Source organism: Bos indicus, chromosome X (genome assembly GCF_029378745.1).
Source record: "Bos indicus isolate NIAB-ARS_2022 breed Sahiwal x Tharparkar chromosome X, NIAB-ARS_B.indTharparkar_mat_pri_1.0, whole genome shotgun sequence".
Lineage (NCBI taxonomy): Eukaryota > Metazoa > Chordata > Mammalia > Artiodactyla > Bovidae > Bos > Bos indicus.
Genome location: NC_091789.1, coordinates 11953828 through 11979501, shown reverse-complemented (window position 1 = coordinate 11979501; position 25674 = coordinate 11953828). Strand labels below are relative to the sequence as shown.

At 49.5% G+C, this 25674-nt stretch overlaps 1 pseudogene; it reads right to left on the bottom strand.

Annotated features, from left to right (window-relative positions):
- Window positions 1-23890: 23890 nt before the first annotated feature.
- On the bottom strand, window positions 23891-24447 carry LOC139181243 (mortality factor 4-like protein 1 pseudogene; annotated as a pseudogene).
- Between the last annotated feature and the right edge of the window lie 1227 nt (window positions 24448-25674).

The window sequence follows — 25674 nt, the reverse complement described above, 5'->3', positions numbered from 1 at the left end:
GGAGAAGGGGACGAAAAAGTACGAGATGGCTGGATGGCATCACCGACTCGATGGACATGAGTTTGGGTGAATTCCGAGAGTTGGTGATGGACAGGGAGGCCTGGTATGCTGGGATTCAAGGGGTCGCAAAGAGTCAGACACAACTGAGTGACTGAACTGAACTGAACTATGCTCAGTTGTGTCCAACTCTGCGACCCCATAGACTGCATCCCACAAGTCTTCTCTGTCCATGGGATTTCCCAGGCAAGGATACTGGAGTGAGTTTCTATTCCCTATTCTAGGGGATCTTCCTGACCTAGGGATCGTACCTGCATCTCCTGTGTCTCCTGCATTGGCAGGTGGATTCTTTACCACTGAGGTACCTGTGAATCCCTAAAAAAAAAAAAAAAGTACCAAATTATTAAGTTGAAGAACCCACCAAAATGAGATGAATAATGCATAGAAAGCATTGTACATAGAAAAGACCATGTGGAAGACAGAATCAGTGAGTTCAAAGGTAGAACTCTAGCAGTGACCCACGTAAAACAAAAGAAAGAAAATCTAAAAAAATGAAGAAATAATGAGAACTACCCAACTCTTAAAACAGGGAAAATTAAGATAATGGGTATCCCAGAAGAAGAAAGGTAGAAGGTAGTGTAACAGCATTCATTTAAAGAAAAAATAGGTGAGAACTTCCCAAATATGGGGAAGGAACAAGATATAGAATTTCACGAAACCAAGACAATACCTAATTACCTCAATGCAAAAAGACCTTCCTCAAGATACATTAAAACTATCAAAACTCAATGACAAAGGCAGAATTTTAAAGTCATCCAGGGGGGAAAAATGGTAACCTACAAAGAAACTCCTATTAGGCTATCAGCAGATTTCTCTGTAGTCAAGGAGAGAGTGGAATGACGTACTCAAAATACTAAAAGATAAAAATTGTCAACCAACAATACACTATTTACCAAGATGCCATTCAGCTATGAAGAAGAAATAAAAGCCTTTCCCAGAAAAACAAAAGCTGAGGGAGTTTGTCAACCCCTAGACCTGCTTTACAAGACATGTTGAAACCAGCTCTTCTATCTGAAACAAAAAGGCAAAGGCACATAAAGCTTTGAGTAAGGTGATAGAATTGGGCATTTTCAACTCCATATTAGAATGGGCTGTTAAGCAGTTAATTATAGCATGAAGGTTAAACAGAAAAGATAGTAAAAAATAATTACACCTACTGCAATTTGATAAAATCAAAAAGGGATACATAATGTGAGATAAGAGCATAAAAGGGAGAAGAGAAAAAGGATGAAAATCAGACAAAGATAAGATGCTATCAGCAGAAAAGGACTATTTTGTCTACGAGACATCTTAAAAATACCTCATGGCAACCACAAAACATAACATCTATAGCACAGACACAAAAAAAGAGGAAACTGAGAAAAACATAGAAAACTACTAACATAAAATGGTAGAACACAAAAATAAACAAGTTATAGAGCAATAAGAAAACAAGAAGACTGCTACCTCATGCCATACACAAAATAAAGTGGACTAAAGACTTGAATATGGCGTATGAAACCATAAACTCCTAGCAGAAAGCATAAAGAGTACATTCTTTAACATCAGTTTAGCAGTACCTTTCTGGATGTCTCCTCATACAAGGGAAGCAAAACCAAACATAAATAAGTGGAACCTACAGCAAATTAAATGGTTTCTGCACAGCTCAGGAAACCAAAACATAATCAAAAGACAACCTACTAAAAGAAAATACTTGGAAATCATAAATTTGATAAGATTTAATGGCCAAAATCACTTCATGGGGAATAGATGGGGAAACCGTGGAAACTGTGTCAGACTTTATTTTTTTGGGCTCCAAAATCACTGCAGATGGTGACTGCAGCCATGAAATGAAAATACGCTTACTTCTTGGAAGGAAGGTTATGACCAACCTAGAAAACATATTAAAAAAGCAGAGACGTTACTTTGCCAACAAAAGTCCATCTAGTCAAGGGTATGGTTTTTCCAGTGGTCATGTATGGATGTGAGGGTTGGACTATGAAGAAAGCTGAGCGCCAAAAAATTGATTGCTTTTGAACTGTTTTTGGAGAAGACTCTTGAGAGTCCCTTGGACTGCAAGGAGATCCAACCATTCCATTCTAAAGGAGATCAGCCCTGGGATTTCTTTGGAAGGAATGATGCTAAAGCTGAAACTCCAGTACTTGGGCCACCTCATGCAAAGAGTTGACTCATTGGAAAAGACTCTGATGCTGGGAGGGATTGGAGGCAGGAGGAGAAGGGGACGACAGAGGATGAAATGGCTGGATGGCATCACCGGCGTGATGGACATGAATTTGAGTGAACTCTGGGAGTTGATGATGGACAGGGAGGCCTGGCGTGTTGCAATTCATGGGGTCGCAAAGAGTCGGACATGACTGAGCGACTGAACTGAACTGAACTGAATGGTCAAAATATATAAAGAACACATGTAAGTGAATAACAACAACAACAAAATCCCAATTTTTAAAAAATGGACAAAGGACCTGAACAAACATTTTTCCAAAGACGACATATGATAGTTCATTGGGCAAATGAAAGGATGTTCAACATCCTTAATTATTAGAGAAATGCAAATGAAAACCACAATGAGCTATTGCTTCACAACTGTTGGAATTCTATTATCAAAGAGGTAGGAAACAACAAATGTTGAAGAGGATGTGGAGAAGAGAACTCTGTCATTTTGTGTTTACTGCAAGGCAAATGGCTCTGCCAGTTGGGACTACAATTTATCAAGCTGGCAGAGTGACAAATTTCATTGTTGTAGAAAATTTTATCATATATTCAGTTCTGAACAGTACATATGAAAGAGAGGTGTGAGCAGGCAGAACTTACCAATAAGGTCTTCATAACTTGAACTTACCAATACTGTAATGACACTGGCCCAGGAGACAGAGATCATTTGGTTTCCTCGAACCTGGAGCATATCTCCCTGAAAGATTTATCTGCATCACCTGCCACCAAGGGTCCCTGAGTTTCAGGATCAGATATAATACCACAAAACAGGATCTCCCTATGAAAAAAAAAAATTGTCACTCACACCTCTCTTCCATATGAACTGTTCAGAACTGAATATATGATGAAATTTTCTACAACAATGAAATTTGTCACTCTGCAAATAAAGTAGGATGTTGAAGGATTAATTCTTAAAATTATACATTAATAGCTTTAACTTCCAGCTAATTCTGCCCCATAAGAAGGATGTTAAGACAGTCACCAGTTTATGGTAAAATAGTGATATATCCACAAGTGACTTCTGAACTAAAGTTGTTTAATATGCATGTTTGTTGATGCCGTATTGTCACCCAGAAAATCACTCTGCCAGTAATAGCTTCCAGTAGATGTAGCCTTGGTCCTCTGAGACACTGGTCGCCAGCTTCAGTGTACCAATATTGGGAAAAGTAGTCATATATTAGAAATATTTGTGCAAAGAATTGGTGAACAAACCATAATTAGAGGGAAACCCAAAACATCATATGACTAACATTAAAACATAATTTTTAGAAACATTTGTAGTAAGATAACTTTATATTAACAAAGCTATGGATATCTGTGAAGAATACATTAGTTTATTAATCATGCAGAGAAGGTCAGATGAGAACTGAATATGGGATGGACTGTGTTACTCTTAATCATCCCTAAACTTTATGTCTGAGTTTATATGTATATATGTTTTGAAATTTAAAGAAAAAATTTATTTTTAGATCAGAAAATCAATTTTTAGGGTCTTTTTTTTGGCAGTGTAATAGTAGGTTATAAAGTGAAAATTAATGGAGTAATAGGGGACTTAAAAATATGTATTTTTTAAATTTAAAAAATTATAATAGTAAAAATATATCTATGACTTTTTCTGTAGAGCTGTTGTGGACCGTGTGGGGTCAGTTCATTTTCATATAGTTCCTTGGTCCAGCTTGTACTTCTCAAGGTCTATAGGCCCCTTCCTATGTGGTTGGTGCTAACTTTTTAATCTATTGCACCTGTCACTTCCAAAATGGTTCCCTCTGTTTGTTTTAGTTTCTGTTTGCTGGTCTCTTCAGTGTCTAATTTCTGCCCTGACACAATGGGGACAGTGGTGGTCACTTTTTTTAGGCTGACTTGTTCAGTCATGCTGTGGGGAGGGAGGAACACTGCAAACGAATATCACTGGCATGTGCTCACAGTGTCTGAGCTGCATTGGGTTTGCCCCCACTCGTGGCGTGTGTGGTTTCCCAGTCTACACTGCTCAGGATCTAGATTGTTATGCCAGGAACTGTCTAATGCGGGCCCTGGTTTGCATGCACTTCCCAAGTCTAAGCCGCTCAGGTTCTCGGGTACTCCACAAAGGTGCAGACTTGGTTGGGCCTGCGTTTTGTGCCCGTCCCAGGTCTGAGCAGCTAAGGTGACCAGGTGCTTGGCTAGCACAGTTGCCCCCAGTTGAAGGCTGCGGCTTATAGCCTCCCCCGTCCCAGCCCCTTGGTTTTCTGGGTGTACAACAAGCACGCCTTCTCAGGTGTGCCATGTGTCTCTTCTGGGGAGCTGATCTCTGCCTGAGACCCTCCTGGTGGATGTTGACAATCCAGAATCCCAAGAAGTCTTGGTTTTACAAGGAAATCTGCTTGCAGTTTGGTATAGGATGCCTCTTTGGGGCTGTGATTGCCCCCTTCCAGCTCTGGCTCGCCTCGCCTGCATGTCTCCAGTGGGGGATGGGCCAGTCTTAAGCCAGCTAGCTCTGCTCAGTCCTTTGTTCTGTGAGGGAGCCTGGCAGTGTCTTAGGTTAAGCCTTTTCACGGGATTGTTATCTCACAATCTGGGTTGCTATCTCTGGCTAGTTCCCTCAGATTACCCTTGGGGTATTCAGGCCCAGTCCTTACCCAAAGCACTGCAGCCTGTGCCTCCCTGTCCAGTCCCCACTTGCTAGTGATGGATGTGAGCATCTGGGCTGCTGCTCCACTGGGAGTTGCTGTTAGGCACATAATCTGTGGGTTTTAATTATTTATTCATTTTTCCTCCCGGTTATTTGCCCTCTGAGATTCCAAAGCTCGCCACAGACCCACCAGAGAGAGTGTTTCCTGGTGTTTGGAAACTTCTCTCTTTTTTAAGTCTCCCTTCCCAGGACAGATGTCCATCCTTACCTCTCTTGTCTCTCTTTGTATCTTTTATATTTTGTCCTACCTCCTTTCAAAGACAATGGGCTGCCTTTCTGGGTGCCTGATGTCCTCTGCCAGCATTCAGAAGTTGTTTTGTGGAATTTGCTCAGTGTTCAAATATTCTTTTGATGAATTTGTAGGGGAGAAAGTGGTCTCTCCATCCTATTCCTCTGCCATTTTAGGACTGCCTGAAAAACAATTTCGAAAAGATTAACTTTTCCAGAAAGCTGTAGCTTCACAATGTACTGAGTCTATCATGTTAAAACATGCATTAGGCACAAATACATAAACTATGAAACAAGCCACTGTTCTTCAACAATCTGAGCAAAGATAAAATGCCTAACAAACAACATGGATGGATGACTCACAAAGGATGGGCTCTTTTTACTTTAAGCACCATAAAAAATGGGGGGAGCAGAAATATATGAGTGTGTTCAGTTATATACACTGAATTGAACGTTTGGTACTAGGAATCAGAGCATTATGTCATACAGCATTAGCACATATTATAAAAGTGCGTAGTGTCAATAGAAACTCGCAGCGTTCAAAAGCAGCTTTCTCAACTAAGCAATAAAACACTCGACAGTTTGTCTCTGTTGTCTATCACTGAATACAATGGTAGAAACTTTGAAATGAAAAAAGGAGCTATAACTCCTTTTATTTTCTGTATTTAAAATCAAACAGAAAACAAACATAAATTTTGTTGTACATGAACATTTACAAAGTACATTGTTTGTACAGGAGAGGATTAAGACACAAAATGTGTTTAAAGAGAATCAAAAGTGGTTGGGTGCAAGCACCTCACACAGCTTTCCAATGGTACTCAGGGAGAGCAACTGCATAATTGCTGGCAATAAACAAAGTTGTAGAGTTCTCTACTTGGTATTTTAGGAAACCATGAAGATAATTCATTAAGTAATAAAGCAAGGCTCTTCTCATCCAGAAATGTATAGGCCAACACTGTTCCAATTCTTACAAACAATCTCAGGAGATTTGAGGCCCCATACACCTGGGACATGGATGCATCAGGGCAGTCAACAAGGATCTCAGCATATGTTGCCTCTCAAATTTGTAAAGGAGTTGAGTGTCCAGCATCACATTGAAGTACACCTTTATCCCGGCCAAAACTCATTGATTGCATACTCCTTATTACCTATGCTTCTTCAAGATTTCTTGTATTTTGTATAATCCTGTAAAATGGAGGGCTTAACTTGTGGCTTAGCAGTAAAGAATCTGCCTTCAAGCAGGGGCTAGAGGAGAAATAGGTTCCATCCACAGGTCAGAAAGATCCTCTGGAGAAGAGCATGGTAATCTACCCCAGAATTCCTGCAGGGAGAATACCATGCAGAGAGGAGCGTGTTGAGCTATGGTCCAAGGGGTGGCAAAGAGTTTACACTACTGAAGCTACATACAATGCATGAACTAAAATGGAATCAACATTCGTCTTTATGGCAAATTGTAGCTACTTCATTTCATAAAGGAGAGGCCCATGCAAGCACAGCACTCTCTCATCTCCTGGGAATTTAGACTCTGGGCCCTGCTTCCAGAACACTGATAAGAGAATTGCTGCTGCAGCCTCCTCCTCCCACCAGCATTGACTAATGCCCCCTACTCGCTCCCTGACCCAGCTGAGGGTTAGATGCACCATCAGGCATTGCCAGCTGTACGTCTTGTGCCCAATTTGGCAGCGGCCGCAGACCACCCAGCATCCGGACCTACAATATTTTGTTGGGGACCTCAGTATTTCGTCAAAAGGAGGAAGATGACTGAGACAATAAACTTGACCTTCAAGGCTCAGATAGTAAAGAAACATTTTTGGGGCAGGAGCGACAGAAGACCTAGGTTTGATCCCTACATCAGCAAGGTCCCCTGGACGAGGCCATGGTAAACCCCTCCATCATTCTTGCCTGGAGAATCACATGGGCAGAGGGTCCTGGTGGCCTACAGTCATGGAGATGCATCAAGTCAGATGCGACTTAAGCTACGAAACACACTCACACTACATTGGAATCCACATTCTTCTTGACAGATAGATGAAGGAGCTGGTATTGGCCGGGTACTTACGCCCCATTCATCAACAAGCAACCATTTGAGTTTTTAGGAATCGTGACTTTGACTTCAGCTCTACTCATGAATGTTTCCACTCTTTCAAGCATAGGATCTACTTGAGGCCTTCTGCGGCAACGAGGATGCGGTGTCTCGATGGGACTGCCACCATCTCCAGTCTTTGGTTGTTTTCTTGTCCTTTTCAACTTTTGTCTGCTGCATCGAACCAGGCTTCTGGCCACCTCGCCTGCTTCTTCCTGACTGTCTCTTTGAATTTCTCCTTGCTTCTGCAAATTCATAGCCACAGGCTTGAGGACTCTGCTTTCTGGAACCCATTCCAACCACTGCAATGTGTGAAGTATGTCATTTGGTTGTCTTCTATGGCAACTTGTAACTACTTCATTTCAAAGAAGAGGCCCATACTACAACAGCAGTCTCTCACACTCCTTTGAATTTACGCTCCCGGTCCTGTTTCTGCACCATTGATAAGAGATTCACTGCATCCTCCGCCTCCTCCCAACAGACCTGACTACTGTCTTTACACTCTCCCCGACCCAGCTGTGGGTTGGATGCGCCGTCAGGCATCACCAGCTGTACGTCTTGGGCCCCATTTGCCAGCGACAACAACCGCCCAGCATCTGGACCTACAATATTTTGTTGAGGATCTCAAAACTTCGTCAGAAGAAGGAAGATAACTGAGACAATAAACTTGGTCCTCCAAAGCTCAGAAAGTAGAGAACCGTTTTTGGAGCAGGAGTGAAAGGAGACACAGGTTTGATGCCAAGGACAGCAAGGTCCCATGGACAAGGGCATGGTAAAGCCCTCTATTATTCTTGCCTGGCGAATCACATGGACAGAGGGTCGTGGTGGCCTACAGTCACGGGGATGCATCAAGTCAGATGCGACTTAAGCTTGGAACCACGCTCGCACTAGAATGGAATCCACATTCTTCTTGACAGATAGATGAAGGAGCTTGTTTTGGCCGGGTACTTAAGCCCCAGTCATCAGCAAGCCACCGTTTGAGTTTTTCAGGCATCGTGACTTTGACCTTCCGCTGTACGCACGAATGTCTCCTTGCGTTCAAGCCTAGGATCAACTTGAGGCCTGCTGTGGCAACGAGGATGCGGTGTCTCACTGGGACTGCCGCCATCTCCAGTCCTCGGTCCTTTCGTTGTCCTTTTCACTTCAACGTTTGTCTGCTGCGCCGCACCAGGCAGCCCCTCGCCTGCTGCTTCCTGACGGGCTCTTTGAAGTTCTCCTTGCTTCTGTAAATTGATAGCCACGGGCTTGAGGACTCTGCTTTCTGGAACCTATTCCAACCACTGTCATGTGTGAAGTATGTCATTTGGTTGTCTTCTGTGGCAACTTGTAGCTACTCCATTTCCTCAAGAAGGGGCCCACGAAAGCACAGCACTCTCCCAGGCTCCGGGGAATTTGGGCTCCTGGTCCTGCTTCTGCACCATACACAAGAAAATCATTGCTGCAGGAGTCTCCTTCTCCCACCAGACCTGAGCACTGCGTCTGCTCTCTCCCCGACCCAGCTGTGGGTTAGATGTGCCGTCAGGCATCGCCAGCTGAACGACTTGGGCAAGATTTGCCAGCAACGGCAGACCACCCAGCACCCAGACCTGCGGTGTTTTGTTGAGGATCTCAGTGTTTCGTCACAAGGAGGAAGACGCTGAGACAATAAACTTGGTCCTCGAAGGCTCAGTCGGCACAGAACCGTATTTGGAGCAGGAGTGACAGGAGACAAACACAGGTTTGATCCCTAGGTCAGCTAGGTCTCCTGGACAAGGGCATGGTAAACCCCTGCATTATTCTTGCCTGGGGAATCGCATGGACAGAGGTACTGGTGGCCTACAGTCACGGGGATGCATCAAGTCAGATGCGACTTAAGCTTGGAACCACGCTCGCACTAGAATGGAATCCACATTCTTCTTGACAGATAGATGAAGGAGCTTGTTTTGGCCGGGTACTTAAGCCCCAGTCATCAGCAAGCCACCGTTTGAGTTTTTCAGGCATCGTGACTTTGACCTTCCGCTGTACGCACGAATGTCTCCTTGCGTTCAAGCCTAGGATCAACTTGAGGCCTGCTGTGGCAACGAGGATGCGGTGTCTCACTGGGACTGCCGCCATCTCCAGTCCTCGGTCCTTTCGTTGTCCTTTTCACTTCAACGTTTGTCTGCTGCGCCGCACCAGGCAGCCCCTCGCCTGCTGCTTCCTGACGGGCTCTTTGAAGTTCTCCTTGCTTCTGTAAATTGATAGCCACGGGCTTGAGGACTCTGCTTTCTGGAACCTATTCCAACCACTGTCATGTGTGAAGTATGTCATTTGGTTGTCTTCTGTGGCAACTTGTAGCTACTCCATTTCCTCAAGAAGGGGCCCACGACAGCACAGCACTCTCCCAGCCTCCGGGGAATTTGGGCTCCTGGTCCTGCTTCTGCACCATACACAAGAAAAGCATTGCTGCAGGAGTCTCCTTCTCCCACCAGACCTGAGCACTGCGTCTGCTCTCTCCCCGACCCAGCTGTGGGTTAGATGTGCCGTCAGGCATCGCCAGCTGAACGACTTGGGCAAGATTTGCCAGCAACGGCAGACCACCCAGCACCCAGACCTGCGGTGTTTTGTTGAGGATCTCAGTGTTTCGTCACAAGGAGGAAGACGCTGAGACAATAAACTTGGTCCTCGAAGGCTCAGTCGGCACAGAACCGTATTTGGAGCAGGAGTGACAGGAGACAAACACAGGTTTGATCCCCTAGGTCAGCTAGGTCTCCTGGACAAGGGCACGGTAAACCCCTGCATTATTCTTGCCTGGGGAATCGCATGGACAGAGGTACTGGTGGCCTACAGTCACGGGGATGCATCAAGTCAGATGCGACTTAAGCTTGGAACCACGCTCGCACTAGAATGGAATCCACATTCTTCTTGACAGATAGATGAAGGAGCTTGTTTTGGCCGGGTACTTAAGCCCCAGTCATCAGCAAGCCACCGTTTGAGTTTTTCAGGCATCGTGACTTTGACCTTCCGCTGTACGCACGAATGTCTCCTTGCGTTCAAGCCTAGGATCAACTTGAGGCCTGCTGTGGCAACGAGGATGCGGTGTCTCACTGGGACTGCCGCCATCTCCAGTCCTCGGTCCTTTCGTTGTCCTTTTCACTTCAACGTTTGTCTGCTGCGCCGCACCAGGCAGCCCCTCGCCTGCTGCTTCCTGACGGGCTCTTTGAAGTTCTCCTTGCTTCTGTAAATTGATAGCCACGGGCTTGAGGACTCTGCTTTCTGGAACCTATTCCAACCACTGTCATGTGTGAAGTATGTCATTTGGTTGTCTTCTGTGGCAACTTGTAGCTACTCCATTTCCTCAAGAAGGGGCCCACGAAAGCACAGCACTCTCCCAGGCTCCGGGGAATTTGGGCTCCTGGTCCTGCTTCTGCACCATACACAAGAAAATCATTGCTGCAGGAGTCTCCTTCTCCCACCAGACCTGAGCACTGCGTCTGCTCTCTCCCCGACCCAGCTGTGGGTTAGATGTGCCGTCAGGCATCGCCAGCTGAACGACTTGGGCAAGATTTGCCAGCAACGGCAGACCACCCAGCACCCAGACCTGCGGTGTTTTGTTGAGGATCTCAGTGTTTCGTCACAAGGAGGAAGACGCTGAGACAATAAACTTGGTCCTCGAAGGCTCAGTCGGCACAGAACCGTATTTGGAGCAGGAGTGACAGGAGACAAACACAGGTTTGATCCCTAGGTCAGCTAGGTCTCCTGGACAAGGGCACGGTAAACCCCTGCATTATTCTTGCCTGGGGAATCGCATGGACAGAGGTACTGGTGGCCTACAGTCACGGGGATGCATCAAGTCAGATGCGACTTAAGCTTGGAACCACGCTCGCACTAGAATGGAATCCACATTCTTCTTGACAGATAGATGAAGGAGCTTGTTTTGGCCGGGTACTTAAGCCCCAGTCATCAGCAAGCCACCGTTTGAGTTTTTCAGGCATCGTGACTTTGACCTTCCGCTGTACGCACGAATGTCTCCTTGCGTTCAAGCCTAGGATCAACTTGAGGCCTGCTGTGGCAACGAGGATGCGGTGTCTCACTGGGACTGCCGCCATCTCCAGTCCTCGGTCCTTTCGTTGTCCTTTTCACTTCAACGTTTGTCTGCTGCGCCGCACCAGGCAGCCCCTCGCCTGCTGCTTCCTGACGGGCTCTTTGAAGTTCTCCTTGCTTCTGTAAATTGATAGCCACGGGCTTGAGGACTCTGCTTTCTGGAACCTATTCCAACCACTGTCATGTGTGAAGTATGTCATTTGGTTGTCTTCTGTGGCAACTTGTAGCTACTCCATTTCCTCAAGAAGGGGCCCACGAAAGCACAGCACTCTCCCAGGCTCCGGGGAATTTGGGCTCCTGGTCCTGCTTCTGCACCATACACAAGAAAATCATTGCTGCAGGAGTCTCCTTCTCCCACCAGACCTGAGCACTGCGTCTGCTCTCTCCCCGACCCAGCTGTGGGTTAGATGTGCCGTCAGGCATCGCCAGCTGAACGACTTGGGCAAGATTTGCCAGCAACGGCAGACCACCCAGCACCCAGACCTGCGGTGTTTTGTTGAGGATCTCAGTGTTTCGTCACAAGGAGGAAGACGCTGAGACAATAAACTTGGTCCTCGAAGGCTCAGTCGGCACAGAACCGTATTTGGAGCAGGAGTGACAGGAGACAAACACAGGTTTGATCCCTAGGTCAGCTAGGTCTCCTGGACAAGGGCATGGTAAACCCCTGCATTATTCTTGCCTGGGGAATCGCATGGACAGAGGTACTGGTGGCCTACAGTCACGGGGATGCATCAAGTCAGATGCGACTTAAGCTTGGAACCACGCTCGCACTAGAATGGAATCCACATTCTTCTTGACAGATAGATGAAGGAGCTTGTTTTGGCCGGGTACTTAAGCCCCAGTCATCAGCAAGCCACCGTTTGAGTTTTTCAGGTATCGTGACTTTGACCTTCCGCTGTACGCACGAATGTCTCCTTGCGTTCAAGCCTAGGATCAACTTGAGGCCTGCTGTGGCAACGAGGATGCGGTGTCTCACTGGGACTGCCGCCATCTCCAGTCCTCGGTCCTTTCGTTGTCCTTTTCACTTCAACGTTTGTCTGCTGCGCCGCACCAGGCAGCCCCTCGCCTGCTGCTTCCTGACGGGCTCTTTGAAGTTCTCCTTGCTTCTGTAAATTGATAGCCACGGGCTTGAGGACTCTGCTTTCTGGAACCTATTCCAACCACTGTCATGTGTGAAGTATGTCATTTGGTTGTCTTCTGTGGCAACTTGTAGCTACTCCATTTCCTCAAGAAGGGGCCCACGAAAGCACAGCACTCTCCCAGGCTCCGGGGAATTTGGGCTCCTGGTCCTGCTTCTGCACCATACACAAGAAAATCATTGCTGCAGGAGTCTCCTTCTCCCACCAGACCTGAGCACTGCGTCTGCTCTCTCCCCGACCCAGCTGTGGGTTAGATGTGCCGTCAGGCATCGCCAGCTGAACGACTTGGGCAAGATTTGCCAGCAACGGCAGACCACCCAGCACCCAGACCTGCGGTGTTTTGTTGAGGATCTCAGTGTTTCGTCACAAGGAGGAAGACGCTGAGACAATAAACTTGGTCCTCGAAGGCTCAGTCGGCACAGAACCGTATTTGGAGCAGGAGTGACAGGAGACAAACACAGGTTTGATCCCTAGGTCAGCTAGGTCTCCTGGACAAGGGCACGGTAAACCCCTGCATTATTCTTGCCTGGGGAATCGCATGGACAGAGGTACTGGTGGCCTACAGTCACGGGGATGCATCAAGTCAGATGCGACTTAAGCTTGGAACCACGCTCGCACTAGAATGGAATCCACATTCTTCTTGACAGATAGATGAAGGAGCTTGTTTTGGCCGGGTACTTAAGCCCCAGTCATCAGCAAGCCACCGTTTGAGTTTTTCAGGCATCGTGACTTTGACCTTCCGCTGTACGCACGAATGTCTCCTTGCGTTCAAGCCTAGGATCAACTTGAGGCCTGCTGTGGCAACGAGGATGCGGTGTCTCACTGGGACTGCCGCCATCTCCAGTCCTCGGTCCTTTCGTTGTCCTTTTCACTTCAACGTTTGTCTGCTGCGCCGCACCAGGCAGCCCCTCGCCTGCTGCTTCCTGACGGGCTCTTTGAAGTTCTCCTTGCTTCTGTAAATTGATAGCCACGGGCTTGAGGACTCTGCTTTCTGGAACCTATTCCAACCACTGTCATGTGTGAAGTATGTCATTTGGTTGTCTTCTGTGGCAACTTGTAGCTACTCCATTTCCTCAAGAAGGGGCCCACGACAGCACAGCACTCTCCCAGCCTCCGGGGAATTTGGGCTCCTGGTCCTGCTTCTGCACCATACACAAGAAAATCATTGCTGCAGGAGTCTCCTTCTCCCACCAGACCTGAGCACTGCGTCTGCTCTCTCCCCGACCCAGCTGTGGGTTAGATGTGCCGTCAGGCATCGCCAGCTGAACGACTTGGGCAAGATTTGCCAGCAACGGCAGACCACCCAGCACCCAGACCTGCGGTGTTTTGTTGAGGATCTCAGTGTTTCGTCACAAGGAGGAAGACGCTGAGACAATAAACTTGGTCCTCGAAGGCTCAGTCGGCACAGAACCGTATTTGGAGCAGGAGTGACAGGAGACAAACACAGGTTTGATCCCCTAGGTCAGCTAGGTCTCCTGGACAAGGGCACGGTAAACCCCTGCATTATTCTTGCCTGGGGAATCGCATGGACAGAGGTACTGGTGGCCTACAGTCACGGGGATGCATCAAGTCAGATGCGACTTAAGCTTGGAACCACGCTCGCACTAGAATGGAATCCACATTCTTCTTGACAGATAGATGAAGGAGCTTGTTTTGGCCGGGTACTTAAGCCCCAGTCATCAGCAAGCCACCGTTTGAGTTTTTCAGGCATCGTGACTTTGACCTTCCGCTGTACGCACGAATGTCTCCTTGCGTTCAAGCCTAGGATCAACTTGAGGCCTGCTGTGGCAACGAGGATGCGGTGTCTCACTGGGACTGCCGCCATCTCCAGTCCTCGGTCCTTTCGTTGTCCTTTTCACTTCAACGTTTGTCTGCTGCGCCGCACCAGGCAGCCCCTCGCCTGCTGCTTCCTGACGGGCTCTTTGAAGTTCTCCTTGCTTCTGTAAATTGATAGCCACGGGCTTGAGGACTCTGCTTTCTGGAACCTATTCCAACCACTGTCATGTGTGAAGTATGTCATTTGGTTGTCTTCTGTGGCAACTTGTAGCTACTCCATTTCCTCAAGAAGGGGCCCACGAAAGCACAGCACTCTCCCAGGCTCCGGGGAATTTGGGCTCCTGGTCCTGCTTCTGCACCATACACAAGAAAATCATTGCTGCAGGAGTCTCCTTCTCCCACCAGACCTGAGCACTGCGTCTGCTCTCTCCCCGACCCAGCTGTGGGTTAGATGTGCCGTCAGGCATCGCCAGCTGAACGACTTGGGCAAGATTTGCCAGCAACGGCAGACCACCCAGCACCCAGACCTGCGGTGTTTTGTTGAGGATCTCAGTGTTTCGTCACAAGGAGGAAGACGCTGAGACAATAAACTTGGTCCTCGAAGGCTCAGTCGGCACAGAACCGTATTTGGAGCAGGAGTGACAGGAGACAAACACAGGTTTGATCCCTAGGTCAGCTAGGTCTCCTGGACAAGGGCACGGTAAACCCCTGCATTATTCTTGCCTGGGGAATCGCATGGACAGAGGTACTGGTGGCCTACAGTCACGGGGATGCATCAAGTCAGATGCGACTTAAGCTTGGAACCACGCTCGCACTAGAATGGAATCCACATTCTTCTTGACAGATAGATGAAGGAGCTTGTTTTGGCCGGGTACTTAAGCCCCAGTCATCAGCAAGCCACCGTTTGAGTTTTTCAGGCATCGTGACTTTGACCTTCCGCTGTACGCACGAATGTCTCCTTGCGTTCAAGCCTAGGATCAACTTGAGGCCTGCTGTGGCAACGAGGATGCGGTGTCTCACTGGGACTGCCGCCATCTCCAGTCCTCGGTCCTTTCGTTGTCCTTTTCACTTCAACGTTTGTCTGCTGCGCCGCACCAGGCAGCCCCTCGCCTGCTGCTTCCTGACGGGCTCTTTGAAGTTCTCCTTGCTTCTGTAAATTGATAGCCACGGGCTTGAGGACTCTGCTTTCTGGAACCTATTCCAACCACTGTCATGTGTGAAGTATGTCATTTGGTTGTCTTCTGTGGCAACTTGTAGCTACTCCATTTCCTCAAGAAGGGGCCCACGAAAGCACAGCACTCTCCCAGGCTCCGGGGAATTTGGGCTCCTGGTCCTGCTTCTGCACCATACACAAGAAAATCATTGCTGCAGGAGTCTCCTTCTCCCACCAGACCTGAGCACTGCGTCTGCTCTCTCCCCGACCCAGCTGTGGGTTAGATGTGCCGTCAGGCATCGCCAGCTGAACGACTTGGGCAAGATTTGCCAGCAACGGCAGACCACCCAGCACCCAGACCTGCGGTGTTTTGTTGAGGATCTCAGTGTTTCGTCACAAGGAGGAAGACGCTGAGACAATAAACTTGGTCCTCGAAGGCTCAGTCGGCACAGAACCGTATTTGGAGCAGGAGTGACAGGAGACAAACACAGGTTTGATCCCTAGGTCAGCTAGGTCTCCTGGACAAGGGCACGGTAAACCCCTGCATTATTCTTGCCTGGGGAATCGCATGGACAGAGGTACTGGTGGCCTACAGTCACGGGGATGCATCAAGTCAGATGCGACTTAAGCTTGGAACCACGCTCGCACTAGAATGGAATCCACATTCTTCTTGACAGATAGATGAAGGAGCTTGTTTTGGCCGGGTACTTAAGCCCCAGTCATCAGCAAGCCACCGTTTGAGTTTTTCAGGCATCGTGACTTTGACCTTCCGCTGTACGCACGAATGTCTCCTTGCGTTCAAGCCTAGGATCAACTTGAGGCCTGCTGTGGCAACGAGGATGCGGTGTCTCACTGGGACTGCCGCCATCTCCAGTCCTCGGTCCTTTCGTTGTCCTTTTCACTTCAACGTTTGTCTGCTGCGCCGCACCAGGCAGCCCCTCGCCTGCTGCTTCCTGACGGGCTCTTTGAAGTTCTCCTTGCTTCTGTAAATTGATAGCCACGGGCTTGAGGACTCTGCTTTCTGGAACCTATTCCAACCACTGTCATGTGTGAAGTATGTCATTTGGTTGTCTTCTGTGGCAACTTGTAGCTACTCCATTTCCTCAAGAAGGGGCCCACGAAAGCACAGCACTCTCCCAGGCTCCGGGGAATTTGGGCTCCTGGTCCTGCTTCTGCACCATACACAAGAAAAGCATTGCTGCAGGAGTCTCCTTCTCCCACCAGACCTGAGCACTGCGTCTGCTCTCTCCCCGACCCAGCTGTGGGTTAGATGTGCCGTCAGGCATCGCCAGCTGAACGACTTGGGCAAGATTTGCCAGCAACGGCAGACCACCCAGCACCCAGACCTGCGGTGTTTTGTTGAGGATCTCAGTGTTTCGTCACAAGGAGGAAGACGCTGAGACAATAAACTTGGTCCTCGAAGGCTCAGTCGGCACAGAACCGTATTTGGAGCAGGAGTGACAGGAGACAAACACAGGTTTGATCCCTAGGTCAGCTAGGTCTCCTGGACAAGGGCACGGTAAACCCCTGCATTATTCTTGCCTGGGGAATCGCATGGACAGAGGTACTGGTGGCCTACAGTCACGGGGATGCATCAAGTCAGATGCGACTTAAGCTTGGAACCACGCTCGCACTAGAATGGAATCCACATTCTTCTTGACAGATAGATGAAGGAGCTTGTTTTGGCCGGGTACTTAAGCCCCAGTCATCAGCAAGCCACCGTTTGAGTTTTTCAGGCATCGTGACTTTGACCTTCCGCTGTACGCACGAATGTCTCCTTGCGTTCAAGCCTAGGATCAACTTGAGGCCTGCTGTGGCAACGAGGATGCGGTGTCTCACTGGGACTGCCGCCATCTCCAGTCCTCGGTCCTTTCGTTGTCCTTTTCACTTCAACGTTTGTCTGCTGCGCCGCACCAGGCAGCCCCTCGCCTGCTGCTTCCTGACGGGCTCTTTGAAGTTCTCCTTGCTTCTGTAAATTGATAGCCACGGGCTTGAGGACTCTGCTTTCTGGAACCTATTCCAACCACTGTCATGTGTGAAGTATGTCATTTGGTTGTCTTCTGTGGCAACTTGTAGCTACTCCATTTCCTCAAGAAGGGGCCCACGACAGCACAGCACTCTCCCAGCCTCCGGGGAATTTGGGCTCCTGGTCCTGCTTCTGCACCATACACAAGAAAATCATTGCTGCAGGAGTCTCCTTCTCCCACCAGACCTGAGCACTGCGTCTGCTCTCTCCCCGACCCAGCTGTGGGTTAGATGTGCCGTCAGGCATCGCCAGCTGAACGACTTGGGCAAGATTTGCCAGCAACGGCAGACCACCCAGCACCCAGACCTGCGGTGTTTTGTTGAGGATCTCAGTGTTTCGTCACAAGGAGGAAGACGCTGAGACAATAAACTTGGTCCTCGAAGGCTCAGTCGGCACAGAACCGTATTTGGAGCAGGAGTGACAGGAGACAAACACAGGTTTGATCCCTAGGTCAGCTAGGTCTCCTGGACAAGGGCACGGTAAACCCCTGCATTATTCTTGCCTGGGGAATCGCATGGACAGAGGTACTGGTGGCCTACAGTCACGGGGATGCATCAAGTCAGATGCGACTTAAGCTTGGAACCACGCTCGCACTAGAATGGAATCCACATTCTTCTTGACAGATAGATGAAGGAGCTTGTTTTGGCCGGGTACTTAAGCCCCAGTCATCAGCAAGCCACCGTTTGAGTTTTTCAGGCATCGTGACTTTGACCTTCCGCTGTACGCACGAATGTCTCCTTGCGTTCAAGCCTAGGATCAACTTGAGGCCTGCTGTGGCAACGAGGATGCGGTGTCTCACTGGGACTGCCGCCATCTCCAGTCCTCGGTCCTTTCGTTGTCCTTTTCACTTCAACGTTTGTCTGCTGCGCCGCACCAGGCAGCCCCTCGCCTGCTGCTTCCTGACGGGCTCTTTGAAGTTCTCCTTGCTTCTGTAAATTGATAGCCACGGGCTTGAGGACTCTGCTTTCTGGAACCTATTCCAACCACTGTCATGTGTGAAGTATGTCATTTGGTTGTCTTCTGTGGCAACTTGTAGCTACTCCATTTCCTCAAGAAGGGGCCCACGACAGCACAGCACTCTCCCAGCCTCCGGGGAATTTGGGCTCCTGGTCCTGCTTCTGCACCATACACAAGAAAATCATTGCTGCAGGAGTCTCCTTCTCCCACCAGACCTGAGCACTGCGTCTGCTCTCTCCCCGACCCAGCTGTGGGTTAGATGTGCCGTCAGGCATCGCCAGCTGAACGACTTGGGCAAGATTTGCCAGCAACGGCAGACCACCCAGCACCCAGACCTGCGGTGTTTTGTTGAGGATCTCAGTGTTTCGTCACAAGGAGGAAGACGCTGAGACAATAAACTTGGTCCTCGAAGGCTCAGTCGGCACAGAACCGTATTTGGAGCAGGAGTGACAGGAGACAAACACAGGTTTGATCCCCTAGGTCAGCTAGGTCTCCTGGACAAGGGCACGGTAAACCCCTGCATTATTCTTGCCTGGGGAATCGCATGGACAGAGGTACTGGTGGCCTACAGTCACGGGGATGCATCAAGTCAGATGCGACTTAAGCTTGGAACCACGCTCGCACTAGAATGGAATCCACATTCTTCTTGACAGATAGATGAAGGAGCTTGTTTTGGCCGGGTACTTAAGCCCCAGTCATCAGCAAGCCACCGTTTGAGTTTTTCAGGCATCGTGACTTTGACCTTCCGCTGTACGCACGAATGTCTCCTTGCGTTCAAGCCTAGGATCAACTTGAGGCCTGCTGTGGCAACGAGGATGCGGTGTCTCACTGGGACTGCCGCCATCTCCAGTCCTCGGTCCTTTCGTTGTCCTTTTCACTTCAACGTTTGTCTGCTGCGCCGCACCAGGCAGCCCCTCGCCTGCTGCTTCCTGACGGGCTCTTTGAAGTTCTCCTTGCTTCTGTAAATTGATAGCCACGGGCTTGAGGACTCTGCTTTCTGGAACCTATTCCAACCACTGTCATGTGTGAAGTATGTCATTTGGTTGTCTTCTGTGGCAACTTGTAGCTACTCCATTTCCTCAAGAAGGGGCCCACGACAGCACAGCACTCTCCCAGCCTCCGGGGAATTTGGGCTCCTGGTCCTGCTTCTGCACCATACACAAGAAAATCATTGCTGCAGGAGTCTCCTTCTCCCACCAGACCTGAGCACTGCGTCTGCTCTCTCCCCGACCCAGCTGTGGGTTAGATGTGCCGTCAGGCATCGCCAGCTGAACGACTTGGGCAAGATTTGCCAGCAACGGCAGACCACCCAGCACCCAGACCTGCGGTGTTTTGTTGAGGATCTCAGTGTTTCGTCACAAGGAGGAAGACGCTGAGACAATAAACTTGGTCCTCGAAGGCTCAGTCGGCACAGAACCGTATTTGGAGCAGGAGTGACAGGAGACAAACACAGGTTTGATCCCTAGGTCAGCTAGGTCTCCTGGACAAGGGCACGGTAAACCCCTGCATTATTCTTGCCTGGGGAATCGCATGGACAGAGGTACTGGTGGCCTACAGTCACGGGGATGCATCAAGTCAGATGCGACTTAAGCTTGGAACCACGCTCGCACTAGAATGGAATCCACATTCTTCTTGACAGATAGATGAAGGAGCTTGTTTTGGCCGGGTACTTAAGCCCCAGTCATCAGCAAGCCACCGTTTGAGTTTTTCAGGCATCGTGACTTTGACCTTCCGCTGTACGCACGAATGTCTCCTTGCGTTCAAGCCTAGGATCAACTTGAGGCCTGCTGTGGCAACGAGGATGCGGTGTCTCACTGGGACTGCCGCCATCTCCAGTCCTCGGTCCTTTCGTTGTCCTTTTCACTTCAACGTTTGTCTGCTGCGCCGCACCAGGCAGCCCCTCGCCTGCTGCTTCCTGACGGGCTCTTTGAAGTTCTCCTTGCTTCTGTAAATTGATAGCCACGGGCTTGAGGACTCTGCTTTCTGGAACCTATTCCAACCACTGTCATGTGTGAAGTATGTCATTTGGTTGTCTTCTGTGGCAACTTGTAGCTACTCCATTTCCTCAAGAAGGGGCCCACGAAAGCACAGCACTCTCCCAGGCTCCGGGGAATTTGGGCTCCTGGTCCTGCTTCTGCACCATACACAAGAAAATCATTGCTGCAGGAGTCTCCTTCTCCCACCAGACCTGAGCACTGCGTCTGCTCTCTCCCCGACCCAGCTGTGGGTTAGATGTGCCGTCAGGCATCGCCAGCTGAACGACTTGGGCAAGATTTGCCAGCAACGGCAGACCACCCAGCACCCAGACCTGCGGTGTTTTGTTGAGGATCTCAGTGTTTCGTCACAAGGAGGAAGACGCTGAGACAATAAACTTGGTCCTCGAAGGCTCAGTCGGCACAGAACCGTATTTGGAGCAGGAGTGACAGGAGACAAACACAGGTTTGATCCCTAGGTCAGCTAGGTCTCCTGGACAAGGGCACGGTAAACCCCTGCATTATTCTTGCCTGGGGAATCGCATGGACAGAGGTACTGGTGGCCTACAGTCACGGGGATGCATCAAGTCAGATGCGACTTAAGCTTGGAACCACGCTCGCACTAGAATGGAATCCACATTCTTCTTGACAGATAGATGAAGGAGCTTGTTTTGGCCGGGTACTTAAGCCCCAGTCATCAGCAAGCCACCGTTTGAGTTTTTCAGGCATCGTGACTTTGACCTTCCGCTGTACGCACGAATGTCTCCTTGCGTTCAAGCCTAGGATCAACTTGAGGCCTGCTGTGGCAACGAGGATGCGGTGTCTCACTGGGACTGCCGCCATCTCCAGTCCTCGGTCCTTTCGTTGTCCTTTTCACTTCAACGTTTGTCTGCTGCGCCGCACCAGGCAGCCCCTCGCCTGCTGCTTCCTGACGGGCTCTTTGAAGTTCTCCTTGCTTCTGTAAATTGATAGCCACGGGCTTGAGGACTCTGCTTTCTGGAACCTATTCCAACCACTGTCATGTGTGAAGTATGTCATTTGGTTGTCTTCTGTGGCAACTTGTAGCTACTCCATTTCCTCAAGAAGGGGCCCACGAAAGCACAGCACTCTCCCAGGCTCCGGGGAATTTGGGCTCCTGGTCCTGCTTCTGCACCATACACAAGAAAAGCATTGCTGCAGGAGTCTCCTTCTCCCACCAGACCTGAGCACTGCGTCTGCTCTCTCCCCGACCCAGCTGTGGGTTAGATGTGCCGTCAGGCATCGCCAGCTGAACGACTTGGGCAAGATTTGCCAGCAACGGCAGACCACCCAGCACCCAGACCTGCGGTGTTTTGTTGAGGATCTCAGTGTTTCGTCACAAGGAGGAAGACGCTGAGACAATAAACTTGGTCCTCGAAGGCTCAGTCGGCACAGAACCGTATTTGGAGCAGGAGTGACAGGAGACAAACACAGGTTTGATCCCTAGGTCAGCTAGGTCTCCTGGACAAGGGCACGGTAAACCCCTGCATTATTCTTGCCTGGGGAATCGCATGGACAGAGGTACTGGTGGCCTACAGTCACGGGGATGCATCAAGTCAGATGCGACTTAAGCTTGGAACCACGCTCGCACTAGAATGGAATCCACATTCTTCTTGACAGATAGATGAAGGAGCTTGTTTTGGCCGGGTACTTAAGCCCCAGTCATCAGCAAGCCACCGTTTGAGTTTTTCAGGCATCGTGACTTTGACCTTCCGCTGTACGCACGAATGTCTCCTTGCGTTCAAGCCTAGGATCAACTTGAGGCCTGCTGTGGCAACGAGGATGCGGTGTCTCACTGGGACTGCCGCCATCTCCAGTCCTCGGTCCTTTCGTTGTCCTTTTCACTTCAACGTTTGTCTGCTGCGCCGCACCAGGCAGCCCCTCGCCTGCTGCTTCCTGACGGGCTCTTTGAAGTTCTCCTTGCTTCTGTAAATTGATAGCCACGGGCTTGAGGACTCTGCTTTCTGGAACCTATTCCAACCACTGTCATGTGTGAAGTATGTCATTTGGTTGTCTTCTGTGGCAACTTGTAGCTACTCCATTTCCTCAAGAAGGGGCCCACGACAGCACAGCACTCTCCCAGCCTCCGGGGAATTTGGGCTCCTGGTCCTGCTTCTGCACCATACACAAGAAAATCATTGCTGCAGGAGTCTCCTTCTCCCACCAGACCTGAGCACTGCGTCTGCTCTCTCCCCGACCCAGCTGTGGGTTAGATGTGCCGTCAGGCATCGCCAGCTGAACGACTTGGGCAAGATTTGCCAGCAACGGCAGACCACCCAGCACCCAGACCTGCGGTGTTTTGTTGAGGATCTCAGTGTTTCGTCACAAGGAGGAAGACGCTGAGACAATAAACTTGGTCCTCGAAGGCTCAGTCGGCACAGAACCGTATTTGGAGCAGGAGTGACAGGAGACAAACACAGGTTTGATCCCTAGGTCAGCTAGGTCTCCTGGACAAGGGCACGGTAAACCCCTGCATTATTCTTGCCTGGGGAATCGCATGGACAGAGGTACTGGTGGCCTACAGTCACGGGGATGCATCAAGTCAGATGCGACTTAAGCTTGGAACCACGCTCGCACTAGAATGGAATCCACATTCTTCTTGACAGATAGATGAAGGAGCTTGTTTTGGCCGGGTACTTAAGCCCCAGTCATCAGCAAGCCACCGTTTGAGTTTTTCAGGCATCGTGACTTTGACCTTCCGCTGTACGCACGAATGTCTCCTTGCGTTCAAGCCTAGGATCAACTTGAGGCCTGCTGTGGCAACGAGGATGCGGTGTCTCACTGGGACTGCCGCCATCTCCAGTCCTCGGTCCTTTCGTTGTCCTTTTCACTTCAACGTTTGTCTGCTGCGCCGCACCAGGCAGCCCCTCGCCTGCTGCTTCCTGACGGGCTCTTTGAAGTTCTCCTTGCTTCTGTAAATTGATAGCCACGGGCTTGAGGACTCTGCTTTCTGGAACCTATTCCAACCACTGTCATGTGTGAAGTATGTCATTTGGTTGTCTTCTGTGGCAACTTGTAGCTACTCCATTTCCTCAAGAAGGGGCCCACGAAAGCACAGCACTCTCCCAGGCTCCGGGGAATTTGGGCTCCTGGTCCTGCTTCTGCACCATACACAAGAAAAGCATTGCTGCAGGAGTCTCCTTCTCCCACCAGACCTGAGCACTGCGTCTGCTCTCTCCCCGACCCAGCTGTGGGTTAGATGTGCCGTCAGGCATCGCCAGCTGAACGACTTGGGCAAGATTTGCCAGCAACGGCAGACCACCCAGCACCCAGACCTGCGGTGTTTTGTTGAGGATCTCAGTGTTTCGTCACAAGGAGGAAGACGCTGAGACAATAAACTTGGTCCTCGAAGGCTCAGTCGGCACAGAACCGTATTTGGAGCAGGAGTGACAGGAGACAAACACAGGTTTGATCCCTAGGTCAGCTAGGTCTCCTGGACAAGGGCACGGTAAACCCCTGCATTATTCTTGCCTGGGGAATCGCATGGACAGAGGTACTGGTGGCCTACAGTCACGGGGATGCATCAAGTCAGATGCGACTTAAGCTTGGAACCACGCTCGCACTAGAATGGAATCCACATTCTTCTTGACAGATAGATGAAGGAGCTTGTTTTGGCCGGGTACTTAAGCCCCAGTCATCAGCAAGCCACCGTTTGAGTTTTTCAGGCATCGTGACTTTGACCTTCCGCTGTACGCACGAATGTCTCCTTGCGTTCAAGCCTAGGATCAACTTGAGGCCTGCTGTGGCAACGAGGATGCGGTGTCTCACTGGGACTGCCGCCATCTCCAGTCCTCGGTCCTTTCGTTGTCCTTTTCACTTCAACGTTTGTCTGCTGCGCCGCACCAGGCAGCCCCTCGCCTGCTGCTTCCTGACGGGCTCTTTGAAGTTCTCCTTGCTTCTGTAAATTGATAGCCACGGGCTTGAGGACTCTGCTTTCTGGAACCTATTCCAACCACTGTCATGTGTGAAGTATGTCATTTGGTTGTCTTCTGTGGCAACTTGTAGCTACTCCATTTCCTCAAGAAGGGGCCCACGACAGCACAGCACTCTCCCAGCCTCCGGGGAATTTGGGCTCCTGGTCCTGCTTCTGCACCATACACAAGAAAATCATTGCTGCAGGAGTCTCCTTCTCCCACCAGACCTGACTACTGCGTCTGCTCTCTCCCCGACCCACCTGTGGGTTAGATGCACAGTGAGGCATCCCCAGCTGTACATCTTGGGCCCTGTTTGCCGGCGTCTGCAGACAGCCCAGTACCCAGACCTGCAGTGTTTTGTTGAGGATCTCAATATTTCATCACAAGGAGGAAGATGACTGAGACAATAAACTTGGTCCTCCAAGGCTCAGACGGCACAGAACCGTTTTTGGAGCAGAAGTCACAGAGACACAGGTTTGATCCCTGGGTCAGCAAGGTCCCCTGGACAAGAGCATGGTAAACCCCTCCATTATTCTTGACTGGAAAATCGCATGGACAGAGGGTCCTGGATAGAGAGAGAGAGCCATGTTCCGGAGGACTCTGCTTTCTGGAACCCATTCCAACCACTGTGGTGTGTGAAGGATGTCCCTTGGTTATTTTTAATGGCAACTTGTAACTACATTTCATAAAGAAGAGTCCCTCACCAGCACAGCCTCTCTCGTCCTACTGGGATTTTAGGGTATGTGTCCTGCTTCTGTAGGGTTGCTAAGAAATTCACTACCGCTGCCACCTTCTCCCACCAGCCCTGACTACTCCCCCCTGCTCTTTCCACCACCCAGGTCGGGGTGCGACATGTCATCAGACACGCCGTCAGGCATCACCAGCTCGACACCTTGGGCCTGATTTGCCCTCGTCTGCAGCCCGCCCAGCACCCAGACCTGCAATATTTTTTTGATGACCTCAATACTTGATAAAAGTTTAGAAGATGACTGAGATAATTAATTTGGCCGTACAAGACTCAGATTATTAAGAATCTGTTTTTAATATGGAAGACCTAGTTAAGTCCCTGGGTCAGGAAGATACCCTCCAGAATGGAATGACCACCCAGTCCAGTATTCTCGCCTGGAGAATTCCATGAACTCACATGCATGCTACAGTCCTTTGAATCGCAAAGATTCAGACACGACTGAGTGACTTAACGCTTTTACTTTTTCAGGTTCCCATTACCAAGGAAATGTGCATATTGTACCTATAGCATATGAGCTTCTCCAGAGAGAAAATTATTTTTCCATCATACTTGGTTACCTGAATTTATCTGTGTCTTTAATCATTCTTTTCTTTCCATTTTACATAAATAGGTAACATATCTCTTTTGTGAAGTTATATATGTAAAAGTTAAAAAATAATAA